Source organism: Rhinoraja longicauda, chromosome 1, assembly GCF_053455715.1.
Source record: "Rhinoraja longicauda isolate Sanriku21f chromosome 1, sRhiLon1.1, whole genome shotgun sequence".
NCBI lineage: Eukaryota > Metazoa > Chordata > Chondrichthyes > Rajiformes > Arhynchobatidae > Rhinoraja > Rhinoraja longicauda.
In genome coordinates this window covers 141,024,902-141,038,749 of record NC_135953.1, presented here as the reverse complement: position 1 = coordinate 141,038,749, position 13,848 = coordinate 141,024,902, and the positions used below count along the sequence as shown (strand labels likewise).

The 13,848-nt window shown below is 51.2% G+C and overlaps 1 long non-coding RNA gene across 1 annotated transcript; it reads left to right on the top strand.

Moving 5' to 3' along the window:
* Positions 1-4,670: 4,670 nt before the first annotated feature.
* On the top strand, positions 4,671-13,352 carry LOC144601025 (uncharacterized). The gene is made up of 5 exons (XR_013548223.1): positions 4,671-4,773; positions 7,108-7,132; positions 8,985-9,046; positions 10,530-10,600; positions 12,747-13,352. It is a non-coding gene; the product is annotated as an uncharacterized LOC144601025 (long non-coding RNA).
* The last annotated feature ends 496 nt before the right edge of the window (positions 13,353-13,848 follow it).

Sequence of the window (13,848 nt, the reverse complement as noted above, 5' to 3'; positions counted from 1 at the left end):
CCATCCACAATCAGTAACCCGTGCCTGCTTTCTCCCCATATCCCTTGATTCCACTAGCCCCTAGAGCTCTATGTAACTCTCTTTTAAATCCATCCAGTGAATTGGCCTCCACTGCCCTCTGTGGCAGAGAATTCCACATCTCGGGTCGAGACCCTTCTTCAGACTTCAATCTCGATCCGAGGCTTCACCCATTGCTTCACTCCAGAGTTGCTGCTTGGCCCGCTGAGTTACTCCAGCACTCTGTGTCTATCTCCGATTTAAGCCAACATCTGCAGTTCCTTCCTACACAAGCACTCACTCACCAGTGCTGGGAGACTGTTGTTTGAGGCTGAGGGGAATGAGGACAAAGGTAGGGAGGTGATGTTTCAATTGCCCACATGTGTTGAGTCCACATCTGGAGCACATCAGGGGTGGCAGGGCGGTGCAGCGGTAGAGTTGCTGCCTTACAGCGCCAGAGACCCGGGTTCCATCCTGACCACAGGTTGTACGTTCTCCCTGCGACCGCGTGGGTTTTCTGCAGGTGCTCTGGTTTCCTCCCACACTCCAAATATGCATGGGTTTGTAGGTTAATTGGCTCCGGTAAAAATTGTAGAATTGTCCCTAGCGCGTAGTGTCTGAAGAAGGGTCTCGCCCCGAAACATCACCCATTCCTTCTCTCCAGAGATGCTGCCTGACCCGCTGAGTTACTCCAGCACTCTGTGTCCATGTTCTCCAGAGATGCTGCCTGACCCGCTGAGTTGCTCCAGCACTCTGTGTCCATGTTCTCCAGAGATGCCGCCTGACCCGCTGAGTTACTCCAGCATTTTATGTCTACCTTGGAGAGCTAGTGATAGTCGGCGTGGACTCTGTGGGCCGAAGGGCCTGTTTCCGCACTGTACCTCTAAACCACTCTGTGGTACATTGATAGACAATAGACAAGGGAAATGGGAGAGGTTGTGCACGGGGTACTGATTGTGGATGATCAGCCATGATCACAGTGAATGGCGGTGCTGGCTCGAAGGGCCGAATGGCCTCCTCCTGCACCTATTTTCTATGTTTCTACAATAGGTGCAGGAGGAGGCCATTCGGCCCTTCGAGCCAGTACCGTCATTCACTGTGATCATCTCTGATTATTCACAATCAGTACTCCGTTCCTGCCTTCTCCCCATATCCCTTGACTCCGCTAGCATTAAGAGCTCTATCTAACTCTCTTGAAAGCATCCAGAGAATTGGCCTCCACTGCCTTCTGAGGCAGAGAATTCCACAGATTTACAACTCTCTTAGTGAAAAAGTTTTTCCTCATCTCCGTTCTAAATGGCCAACCCCTTATTTTTAAACTGTGGCCACTGGTTCTGGACTCCCCCAACATTGGGAACATGTTTCCTGCCTTAATAATCTTATATGTTTCAATAAGATCCCCTCTCATCCTTCTAAATTTCAGTGTATACAAGCCCAGTCGCTCCAGTCTTTCAACATATAATAGTCCCGCCATTCCGGGAATTAACCTAGTAAACCTACGCTGCACGCCCTCAATAGCAAGAATGTCCTTCCTCAAATTTGGAGACGAAAACTGCACACAGTACTCCAGGTGTGGTCTCACTAGGGCCCTGTACAACAATACAATACAATACAATACAATATATCTTTATTGTCATTGTACCCAGGGGTACAACGAGATTGGGAATGCGCCTCCCATACGATGCACTAATTTAGGTAATTTAGACAGCAGCAACCCAACGAAACGAACAGTTGTAACAGTTTTGGACAGGGTAAAGTGCAAGTTGATCTATGCGTTGTGGCCATCCGCTCAGCAGGACCGGTTCATAGCAGCTATGGCCCTGGGGATGAAGCTGTTCCTGAGTCTGGAGGTGCGGGCATAGAAGGCCTTGTATCGTCTGCCCGATGGAAGGAGTTCGAACAGACTGTTGCAGGGGTGTGAAGAGTCTTTGTGGATGCTGGTGGCTTTTCTGAGGCATCGTGTGTTGTAGATGGACCTCTTTGCTCCTATACTCAACTCTTCTTATGAATGCCAACATGCTATTAGCTTTCTTCACTGCCTGCTGTACCTGCGTGCTTCCTATCAGTGACCGTTGAACAAGGACACCCAGATATCTTTGCACTTCCCCATTTCCTAACTTGACACCATTCAGATAATAATCTGCCTTCCAGTTCTTACCACCAAAGTGGATAACCTCACATTTATCCACATTAAACTGCATCTGCCATGCATCCGCCCACTCACACAACTTGTCCAAGTCACCCTGCAACCTCATAGCATCTTCCTCACAGTTCACACTACCACCCAGCTTTGTATCATCTGCAAATCTGCAAACTTTTAATCCCTTCATCTAAGTCATTAATGTATATTGTAAATAGCTGCGGTCCCAACACCGAGCCTTGCGGTACCCCACTAGTCACTGCCTGCCATTCTGAAAGGGACCCATTTATCCCCACTCTTTGCTTTCTGTCTGCCAACCAGTTTTCTATCCATGTCAGTACCCTACCCCCAATACCATGTGCCCTAATTTTGCCCACTAATCTCCTATGTGGGACCTTGTCAAAGGCTTTCTGAAAGTCGAGGTACACCACATCCACCGGCTCTCCCCTGTCCATTTTCCTAGTTACATCCTCAAAAAATTCCAGAAGATTAGTCAAGCATGATTTCCCCATCGTAAATCCATGCTGACTCGGAACGATCATGTTACTGCATCCAAATGTTCCGCAATTTCGTCTTTTATAATTGACTCCAGCATCTTCCCCACCACTGATGTCAGACTAACTGGTCTATAATTTCCCGTTTTCTCTCTCCCTCCTTTCTTAAAAAGTGGGATAACATTAGCTACCCTCCAATCCACAGGAACTGATCCTGAATCTATAGAACATTGGAAAATGATCACCAATGCGGCCACAATTTCTAGAGCCACCTCCTTAAGTACTCTGGGATGCAGACCATCAGGCCCTGGGGATTTATCAGCCTTCAGTCCCATCAGTCTACCCAACACCATTTCCTGCCTAATGTGGATTTCCTTCAGTTCCTCTGTCACCCTAGGATCTCTGGCCACTAGAACATCTGGGAGATTGTATCTTCCTTAGTGAAGACAGATCCAAAATACCTGTTCAACTCGTCTGCCATTTCCTTGTTCCCCATAATAAATTCACCTGCTTCTGTCTTCAATGGATCCACATTTGCCTTGACTATTTTTTTCCTCTTCACATACCTAAAGAAGCTTTTACTCTCCTCCTTTATATTATTGGCTAGCTTACCCTCGTACCGCATCTTTTCTCCCCGTATTGCCTTTTTAGTTAACTTCTGTTGCTCTTTAAAAGAGTCCCAATCCTCTGGCTTCCCGCTCATCTTTGCTATGTTATACTTCTTCTCTTTTATTTTTATACTGTCCTTGACTTCCTTTGTCAGCCACGGGTGCCTCTTACTCCCCTGATAATCTTTCCTCCTCTTTGGAATAAACTGATCCTGCACCTTCTGTATTAATCCCAGAAATACCTGCTATTGTTGTTCCACCTTCTTCCTGCTAGGGTCTCTTTCCAGTCAACTCTGGCCAGCTCATGCCTCCATAATCCCCTTTGCTCAACTGTAGTGCTGACACTTCCGATTTTCCCTTCTCTCTCAAATTGTAGATTAAAACGTATCATATTATGATCACTGCCTCCATTAGGAATTTAGAACTCCATTAGAACTCTTTTACCTCGAGTTCCCTTATCAAATCCGGTTCATTACACAACACTAACTCCAGAATTGCCTTCTCCCTGGTAGGCTCCAGTACAAGCTGCTCTAAGAATCCATCTCGGAGACACTCCACAAACTCTCTTTCCTGGGGTCCATTACCAACCTGATTTTCCCAGTCTACCTGCATGTTGAAATCTCCCATGACCACCGTAGCATTACATTTTTGACACGCCAATTTTATCTCCTGATTTAACTTGCACCCTATGTCGAGGCTACTGTTTGGGGGCCTATAGATAACTCCCATTAGGGTCTTTTTACCCTTACAATTCCTTATTTCTATCCATACTGATTCTACATCTCCTGATTCTATGTCACCCCTTGCAAGGGAATGAATATCATTCCTTACCATCAGAGCAACCCCACCCCCTCTGCCCACCTGTCTGTCTTTTCTATACGTTGTGTACCCCTGAATATTCAGTTCCCAGCCCTGGTCCTCTTGTAGCCATGTCTCAGTGATTCCCACAACATCATACTTGCTAATATCTAACTGAGCCTCAAGCTCATCCACTTTATTTTTTATACTTCGCGCATTTAAATACAACACTTTAATTTCCGTATTCACCTCCCCTCTCACACCGGTCACAATTGGCCCTGACCTTACTCTCTTATCCCATCTAGAACTTCCCTTCCCATTAATTTGAGAGTCTTTTGCAATTTCTCCTGTATTTACTTCCCCTTTAACTCCATCTTTATATTCCCAATTTGTCAACCCCTCCCCCCACTACTTAGTTTAAAGCCACACGTGTAACACTAGCAAACCTGCCTGCCAGAATGTTGGTCCCCCTGCTGTTAAGTTGTAACCCGTCCCTTTTGTACAGGTCACCCCGATCCCTGAAGAGGTCCCAGTGGTCTATACTGGGTCCCGCAGTGACAGAGCAGGCTACACTGAGCGGGTTATTGCCCACACTGTGGGTCGACAAATAATGTCCGCGCTTGTTGTTCTGCAGATAACCTGCTGCTGGTGTTGTTGCTGATCGCCGCTGTGTTGATCCTCATCGGAATCATCACTCTCAGGTTCAAGTGCAGGGACTGGCAAAGGAACAAGCAGGGTACAGTAACCCCCTCCCCCCCCTATACCCACACCCTGCCCCAGTAACCCCCTCTCCCCCCTATACCCACACCCTGCCCCAGTAACCCCCTCTCCCCCCTATACCCACACCCTGCCCCAGTGACCCCCTCTCCCCCCTATACCCACACCCTGCCCAAATAACCCCCTCTCCCCCCCTATACCCACACCCTGCCCCAGTACACCTACACCCCCCTATACCCACACCCTGCCCCAGTACACCTACACCCCCACACAGCTACACCCCCCCCACACCTACACCCCCCCCACACCTACACCCCTCCCACACCTACACCCCCTCCCCCCCACACCTACACCCCCTCCCCCCCACAGCTACACCCCCTCCCCCCCACACCTACACCCTCCCCCCCCACCTACACCCCCCAGACCTACACCCCCTCCCCCACACCAACACCCCCCCACAGCTACACCCCCCCACACCTACACCCCCCACAGCTACACCCCCCCCACACCTACACCCCCCCACACCTACACCCCCCCACACCTACACCGCCCCTACACACACCTACACCCTTTCCCCCCACACCTACACCCCCCCCACACCTACACCCCCCCCACACCTACACCCCCCCCACACCTACACCCCCCCACACCTACACCCCCCCCACCCCACACCTACACCCCCCCACACCTACACCCCCCCCCACACCTACACCCCCCCCACACCTACACCCCCCCCACACCTACACCCCCCCACACCTACACCCCCCCACATCTACACCCCCCCACACCTACACCCCCCCACAACTACACCCCCCTCCCCACACCTACACCCCCCTCCCCACACCTACACCCCCCCCACACACCTACACCCTTTCCCCCCACACCTACACCCCCCCACCCCACACCTACACCCCCCCCACACACCTACACCCTTTCCCCCCACACCTACACCCCCCACACCCCCCACACCTACACCCCCCCACCCCCCACACCTACACCCCCCACACCTACACCCCCCACACCTACACCCCCTCCCACACCTACACCCCCCCCCACACCTACACCCCCCCCACACCTACACCCCCCCCACCCTACACCTTCACCCCCCCCACACACCTACACCCTTTCCCCCCCACACCTACACACCCCCCACACCTACACCCCCCACACCTACACCCCCCACACCTACACCCCCCCACACCTACACCCCCCCCACACCTACACCCCCCCACACCTACACCCCCCCACACCTACACCCCCCCACACCTACACCCCTCCCCACACCTACACCCCCCACACCTACACCCCCCCCCCACACCTACACCCCCCCCACACCTACACCCCCCCCACCCCACACCTTCACCCCCCCCACACACCTACACCCTTTCCCCTCCACACCTACACACCCCCCACACCTACACCCCCCACACCTACATCCCCCACACCTACACCCCCCCACACCTACACCCCCCCCACACCTACACCCCCCCACACCTACACCCCCCCACACCTACACCCCTCCCCACACCTACACCCCGCCACACCTACACCCTTTCCGCCCACACCTACACCCCCCCACACCTACACCCCCCCACACACCTACACCCCCCCCACACCTACACCCCCCCTCACACCTACACCCCCCCACACCTACACCCCCCCCACACCTACACCCCCCCCACACCTACACCCTCCTCCACACACCTACGCCCCCCCACACATACACCCCCCCACACCTACACCCCCCCGCACACCTACACCCCCCCCCACACCTACACCCCCCCCACACCTACACCCCCCTCCACACACCTACGCCCCCCCACACATACACCCCCCCACACACCTACACCCCCCCCCACACCTACACCCCCCCAACTACACCCCCCCACAGCTACACTCCACGACCACACGTACACCCCCCCCACAGCTACACTCCACCCCACAGCTACACTCCCCCCCACACGTACACCCCCCCCACACATACACCCCCCACACACACCTACGCCCCCCCCCACACCTACACCCCCTCCACACACCTACGCCCCCCCACACATACACCCCCCTCACACACCTACACCCCCTCCACACACCTACGCCCCCCCACACATACACCCCCCCACACACCTACACCCCACCCCACAGCTACACCCCCCACCCACAACTACACCCCCCCCCCCCCACACCTATATCTCTAAACTAAACTAAACTAAAACGTGCTGGGATTAGCTGGGAAAATACCGGAGGAAGTGTGCGGATAGAACATCCTGCCCTAAACAGGAAAGATGCTGCCATGGGCAGGTTTATCCTCTTCACCATGTAAGTAATTCTCTTTCTGTTTTTGTATCTTGAACAGCAGCAAGAGGCAGCCTGCCAGACAAGTGAGTGTGATTTGCTCGTCTGTGCACACCGGGATAGGGGTCGAGTCTTAAACCTCACGCTTCATTAAAGGAACAATTGGCGCATTAAACATCCGACACTTGGGCCCATAATTTGGAACTTTTCTCACCTTCAGATCCCCCCCCCCCCGCCTGCCCCTTCCCAAACCTCTGTCCTTCTGGGGTAACCCTGGCTGCAGGAGGGTCTCGACCCAAAACATCATCTATCCATGTTCTCCAGAGATGCTGCCTGACCCGCTGAGTTACTCTAGTACTGTGTGTCAGTCGAGTGATGGAGTCATACAGAGTGGAAACAGGTCCTTTGGCAACGCTGTCCAACATGTCCCATCTACAATGGTCCTCCTGCCCACGTTTAGCCCATATCCCTCTAAACCTGTCCAATTCATGTACCTGTCCAAATGTATCTTAACCATTGTGACAGCATTTGCCTCAACTACCTTCTCTGACAGCTCATTCCATACACCCACTACCCTTTGTGTAAAGAATGTTATCCCCCAAGTTCCTATTAAGTCTTTCTTCCCCCCCCCCCTCACTGTGAACCTATGTCCTCTAGTTCTTGATTCCCCTACTCTGGGCAAAAGTCTCTGTGCGTCATCTACCTGACCTATTCCTCTCATGATCTTGTATGCCTCTATAAGATCACCCCTCATTCTCCTGTGCACCAAGGAATTAAGTCCTAGCCTGCCAACCGCTCCCTGTAGATCACACCCTCTAGTCCTGGCAACATTCTTGTAAATCGTCTCTGCACCCTTTCCAGCTTGGCAGCATCTTTTCTGTAACATGGCAAACATAACTGGACCCAAACCTCACCAACGTCTAATCCAACTGCAACATGACCTCCCTAACCTATGAACGTCTATCTTTGGTATAAACCAGCATCTGCAGTTACTTTTTATTACTCTGTCATTTCTCATGGCCTCAGTAGCCCAGCGAAACTTTCATAGAGTCACAGTCATAGAGTCATAGAGTGATACAGTTGGAAACAGGCCCTTCAGCCCAACTCACCCACACCGGCCAACATGTCCCAGCTACACTAGAGTCATAGAGACACAGTGTGGAAACAGGCCCTTCAGCCCAACTCGCCCGCACCGGCCAACATGTCCCAGCTACACTAGTCCCACTTGCATGCGCTTGGTCCATATCCCTCCAAACCTGTCCTATCCACGTACCTGTCCAACTGTTTCTTAAACGATGGGATAGTCCCAGCCTCAACTACCTCCTCTGGCAGCTTGTTCCATACACCCACCACCCTCTGTGTGAAAAAGTGACCCCTCGGATTCCTATTAAATCTTTTCCCCTTCACCTTGAACCCATGTCCTCTGGTCCTTGATTCCCCTACTCTGGGTAAAAGACTCTGTGCATCTACCCGACCTATTCCTCTCATGATTTTGTATATCTCCCCTCATGATGATCTCCCCTCATCCTCCTGCGCTCCATGGAATAGAGACCCAGCCTACTCAACCTCTCCCTGTAGCTCACACCCTCTAGTCCTGGCAACATCCTCGTAAATCATTTCTGAACCCTTTCAAGTTTGGCAATATCTTTCCTATGACATGATGCCCAAAACTGAACACAATATTCTAAATACGGCCTCACCAACGTCTTATACAACTGCAACATGACCTCCCAAGTTCTACACTCAACACTCTGACTGATGAATGCCAAAGTGCCAAAAGCCTTTTTGACCACCTTATCTACCTGTGACTCGACCTTCAAGGAACCGTGCACCTGTACTCCTAGATCCCTCTGCCCTACAACACTCCCCTGAGACCTACCATTCACCGTGTGGGTCTTGCCCATGACCAGGACTCTCTTTTCTGCTCAATTAACACAGGTTCTCGACTGGTAAAAACCAAGTAACGCTCATCTCCATTCGTCGAAGTAACACAGACGGAGGTAGGAACAAGTTTTGTGATTGTTATTTCTTCTAAACCTTGAGAACTCAACAGGCAAGAATCAAGGGTGTTTAGTTGTCATATGTACATAAGGGAATAATGAAATCCCTACTTGTTCCAGCCTGTGCAATAACACACAGATAAATATATAATAATCAACAATGCAATAAATTAATAATATTAGGTAACCACAATAGTTTATTTTATTTTAATATTGTCATGTGTACCGAGGTACAGTGAAAAGCTTTTTTTGCCTATACATGAGTACATTCAAGCCGTCCACCTACGATGGTGGTGAGGTCAGGACCTGTGATGGACCTGTACAGATACAGGATGAAGGGAATAACGTTTAGTGCAAGATAAAGTCCAGTAATGTCTGATTAAAGATAGTCCGAGGGTCTCCAATGAGGTAGATGGGAGGTCAGGACCGCTCTCTAGTTGGTGGTAGGACGGTTCAGTTGCCCGATAACAGCTAGGAAGAGGTTTGTAGTACATACAACGATAGAAGATCACAGTCGCTGAGGTTAGCGTTGTGCAGTGTTCAAGAGCCTGATGGTTGCTGGGAAGAAGCTGCTCTGGAACCTGGAGGTCACGGTTTTCAGGCTCCTGTACCTTCTTCCCCATGGTAGCAGCGAGATGAGAGTGTGGCCAGGGTGGTGTGGGTCAGTGAGAGTGTGGCCAGGGTGGTGTGGGTCAGTGAGAGTGTGGCCAGGGTGGTGTGGGTCAGTGAGTGTGTGGCCAGGGTGGTGTGGGTCAGTGAGAGTGTGGCCAGGGTGGTGTGGGTCAGTGAGAGTGTGGCCAGGGTGGTGTGGGTCAGTGAGAGTGTGGCCAGGGTGGTGTGGGTCAGTGAGAGTGTGGCCAGGGTGGTGTGGGTCAGTGAGAGTGTGGCCAGGGTGGTGTGGGTCAGTGAGAATGTGGCCAGGGTGGTGTGGGTCAGTGAGAGTGTGGCCAGGGTGGTGTGGGTCAGTGAGAGTGTGGCCAGGGTGGTGTGGGTCTGAGAGTGTGGCCAGGGTGGTGTGGGTCAGTGAGAGTGTGGCCAGGGTGGTGTGGGTCAGTGAGTGTGGCCAGGGTGGTGTGGGTCAGTGAGAGTGTGGCCAGGGTGGTGTGGGTCAGTGAGAGTGTGGCCAGGGTGGTGTGGGTCAGTGAGAGTGTGGCCAGGGTGGTGTGGGTCAGTGAGAGTGTGGCCAGGGTGGTGTGGGTCAGTGAGAGTGTGGCCAGGGTGGTGTGGGTCAGTGAGAGTGTGGCCAGGGTGGTGTGGGTCTCTGATGATGCTGGCTGCCTTTTTAAGGAAATGCCTGCTGTAGATCCCTTCGATGGTGGGGGGGTCAGTACAGTGATGGACCTTCGATGGTGGGGAGGTCAGTCCCTGTGATGGACCAGGCAGTGTTCACCACTCTCTTGTGATCTCCTCCATTCCTGGGCGTTCAGTGAGTGTTTATGGTGTCTCTCCTCAATGCCCTGACACTGGCTGCGTTCCGCTGCAGGTAAACCATGCGTGGGAAGGTCTGGCCCTGAGGAACTCAGAGGGTGTGAGGATCTGGCGCAGACCCTGGAGGTAGGAGAGATGCTTCAGATTGGAACGGGCACAAATAGGAATAGTGTGTAAAGTAAATGACCCCGACTAGAAGCAAACGGTGCTGGATAGATGAAGGCGGGTGGGACTAGTGTAGATGGGGACCTGAGGTTACTGCAAGTATGGGCACAAGGAACTGAAGATGCTGGCTTACAAAACAAGCCACAAAGTGCTGGAGTAACTCAGCGGGTCAGGCAGCATCTCTGGAGAACATGGACACAGAGTGCTGGAGTAACTCAGCGGGTCAGGCAGCATCTCTGGAGAACATGGACACAGAGTGCTGGAGTAACTCAGCGGCTCAGGCAGCATCTCTGTAGAACATGGATAGGTGATATTTTGGGTTTGGATCCTTCTGTCAGTCTAAAAAAGGGTCCCGACGCAAAACGCCACCTATTCATGTTCTTCAGAGATGCTGCCTGACCCGCTGAGTTACTCCAGCACTCTGTGTCCATGTTCTCCAGGGATGCTGCCTGACCAGCTGAGTTACTCCAGCACTCTGTGTCTTCTGTTAGAGTAAGAATGGAAGGGGGAGTGGGAAGGGGAGCAGTAACAGGACGCGGGAAGAGGCAGCTGAACAGTTGGCTTCTTCATCCTTGCAATAGAGGTAGGGGCAACAAGGTTCTGGAGAGACACAGTTTAGTTTATTGTCCTGTGTACTGAGGGGCAACTTGCCGAATAGTGAAAGGCCTGGATAAAGTGGATGTGGAGAGGATATTTCCACTAGTGGGAGAGTCCAGGACCAGATGGCACAACCTCAGAATACAAGGACATACCTTTTTAGAAAGGAGATGAGGAGGAATTTCTTTAGCCAGAGGGTGGTGAATCTGTGGAATTCATTGCTACAGACGGCAGTGGAGGCCGTCAATGGGTATTTTTAAAGCGGGGTTTGACAGGTTCTTGATCAGTACGGGCGTCAGGGGTTATGGGGAGAAGGCAGGAGAATGGGGTTGAGAGGGAAAGATAGATCAGCCATGATTGAGTGGTGGAATAAACTCGATGGGCCGAATGGCCTAATTCTGCTCCTATGACTTATGAACATGAACCTATCAGCAGACCTCCCAACCCTTCTGAATTTGGCGGAAAGTTTCCTGCTTTCTTATTTCATTTCCGCCATTCCGATTTTGCCTCACATGTTTCCGCAAAACAGTCGGTAATTTCAATTTGTCAATTCGGCCACTCGATGTATGCCAGATGGTAGGGGAGTGATCAAAGTTACCGACTCTTTTTGGATGGTCAATGTCGACGCGTTGTACTGCGATCCTTGTTAGCACAGTCACAGACTCGCGCTGTGAAATCCTTCCGTATGCTTAGTCGAGTCGCATATATCAACAGGTCCCTCACCGCGAGACCGCGGGCGACGACAATCGTGGATATATCGCGCATTAACAGCCGCGGACGATTGAGTACGCATGTAGATCCATCTGTGCAGTTTTGGTCTCCAAATTTGAGGAAGGATATTCTTGCTATTGAGGGCGTGCAGCGTAGGTTCACTAGGTTAATTCCCGGAATGGCAGGACTGTCATATGTTGAAAGACTGGAGCGGCTAGGCTTGTATACACTGGAAATTAGAAGGATGAGAGGGGATCTTATCGAAACGTATAAGATTATTAAGGGGTTGGACACGTTAGAGGCAGGAAACATGTTCCCAATGTTGGGGGAGTCCAGAACTAGGGGCCACAGTTTAAGAATAAGGGGTAGGCCATTTAGAACGGAGATGAGGAAGAACTTTTTCAGTCAGAGAGTGGTGAAGGTGTGGAATTCTCTGCCTCAGAAGGCAGTGGAGGCCAGTTCGTTAGATACTTTCAAGAGAGAGCTGGATAGAGCTCTTAAGGATAGCGGAGTGAGGGGGTATGGGGAGAAGGCAGGAACGGGGTACTGATTGAGAGTGATCAGCCATGATCGCATTGAATGGCGGTGCTGGCTCGAAGGGCCAAATGGCCTCCTCCTGCACCTATTGTCTATTGTCTATCCACTGCTGAAAAGTTGCATTACGCGCCATATTATGAATTTTGATGTAAAATTCCGAATTTTGGATATCAAAATTATGAATTTATAAAATCAGATGTTGAGAGGTCTGTATCAGTAATATGAATTGATAACAATCTTTACTTTCTGTGGTTTAATGCAGATTTCGTAACCAGCGAAGGCTTTCTCTGACCAGCTCCTACCACGATAGGACTCCCCATCAAACTCTCGTCAGAAGAAGCCTCATTGTGGACTCTAATCCACACTGTCATCAGGAGCTAGCAGAGCTGTTCGGCACGGTGGCGCAGCGGTAGAGTTGTTGCCTCGCAGCGCCGGAGACCTGGGTTCCATCCCGACTACGGGCGCTGTCTGTACTGAGTTTGTACGTTCTTCCCGTGACCTGCGTGGGTTTTCTCTGAGATCTTCCTCCCACACTCCAAAGACGTGCAGGTTTGTAGGTTAATTGGCTTCAGTAAAGTGTAAATTGTCCCCAGTGTTAGTGATCGCTGGTCAGCGCGGACTCGGTGGGTTTCTGATACAGCTGTTTCTGAGCTGTCACTCTGATGTCTAAAGTAAAGTCTAAAGATTAGCTCATTTATTGCGAGGGGCACAGCTAACTTTGGATAGTCCATTGTGAGGTGTCCGGGTTACGCCATCGACTTCCAATTGCAGCAGCTTTTGGAAAATTCAGCTTTAACCATGGAAGACCAAGTATCGCTAAAATGCCGTTAGCAATTGTCTTCACTCTGTGAAAATATTTGTGGCAACTCTTATGGTCTTTGTAATGTTCTGTTCATTAAAGCTCTGATATTCTGTGAACATTGTCTACAGTTATTGCTTTGGAAGTATCGTCATAAGTTCACACATTTATTGGAGCAGAATTAGGCCATTCGTCTCATCGAGAGTTTCTGACTTGGAGTGTGTGTGTGTATATAGAAGTGTGTATACACCGATCAGCCTAAACATTATGACCACCTGCCTAATATGCTGTTGGTCCTCCGTGTGCCGCCAAAACAGCGCCGACCTGCCGAGGCATGGACTCTACAAGACCCCTGAAGGTGTCCTGTTGTATCTGGCACCAAAACATTAGCAGCAGATCCTTCAAGTCCTGTATGTTGCGAGGTGGAGCCGCCGTGGATCGGACTTGTCGATCCAGCACATCCCACAGATGCTCAATCGGATTGAGATCTGGATAATTTGGAGGCCAGGGCAACACCGTGAACACTTCATCATGTTCCTCAAACCATTCCCCAACAATGTGTGCA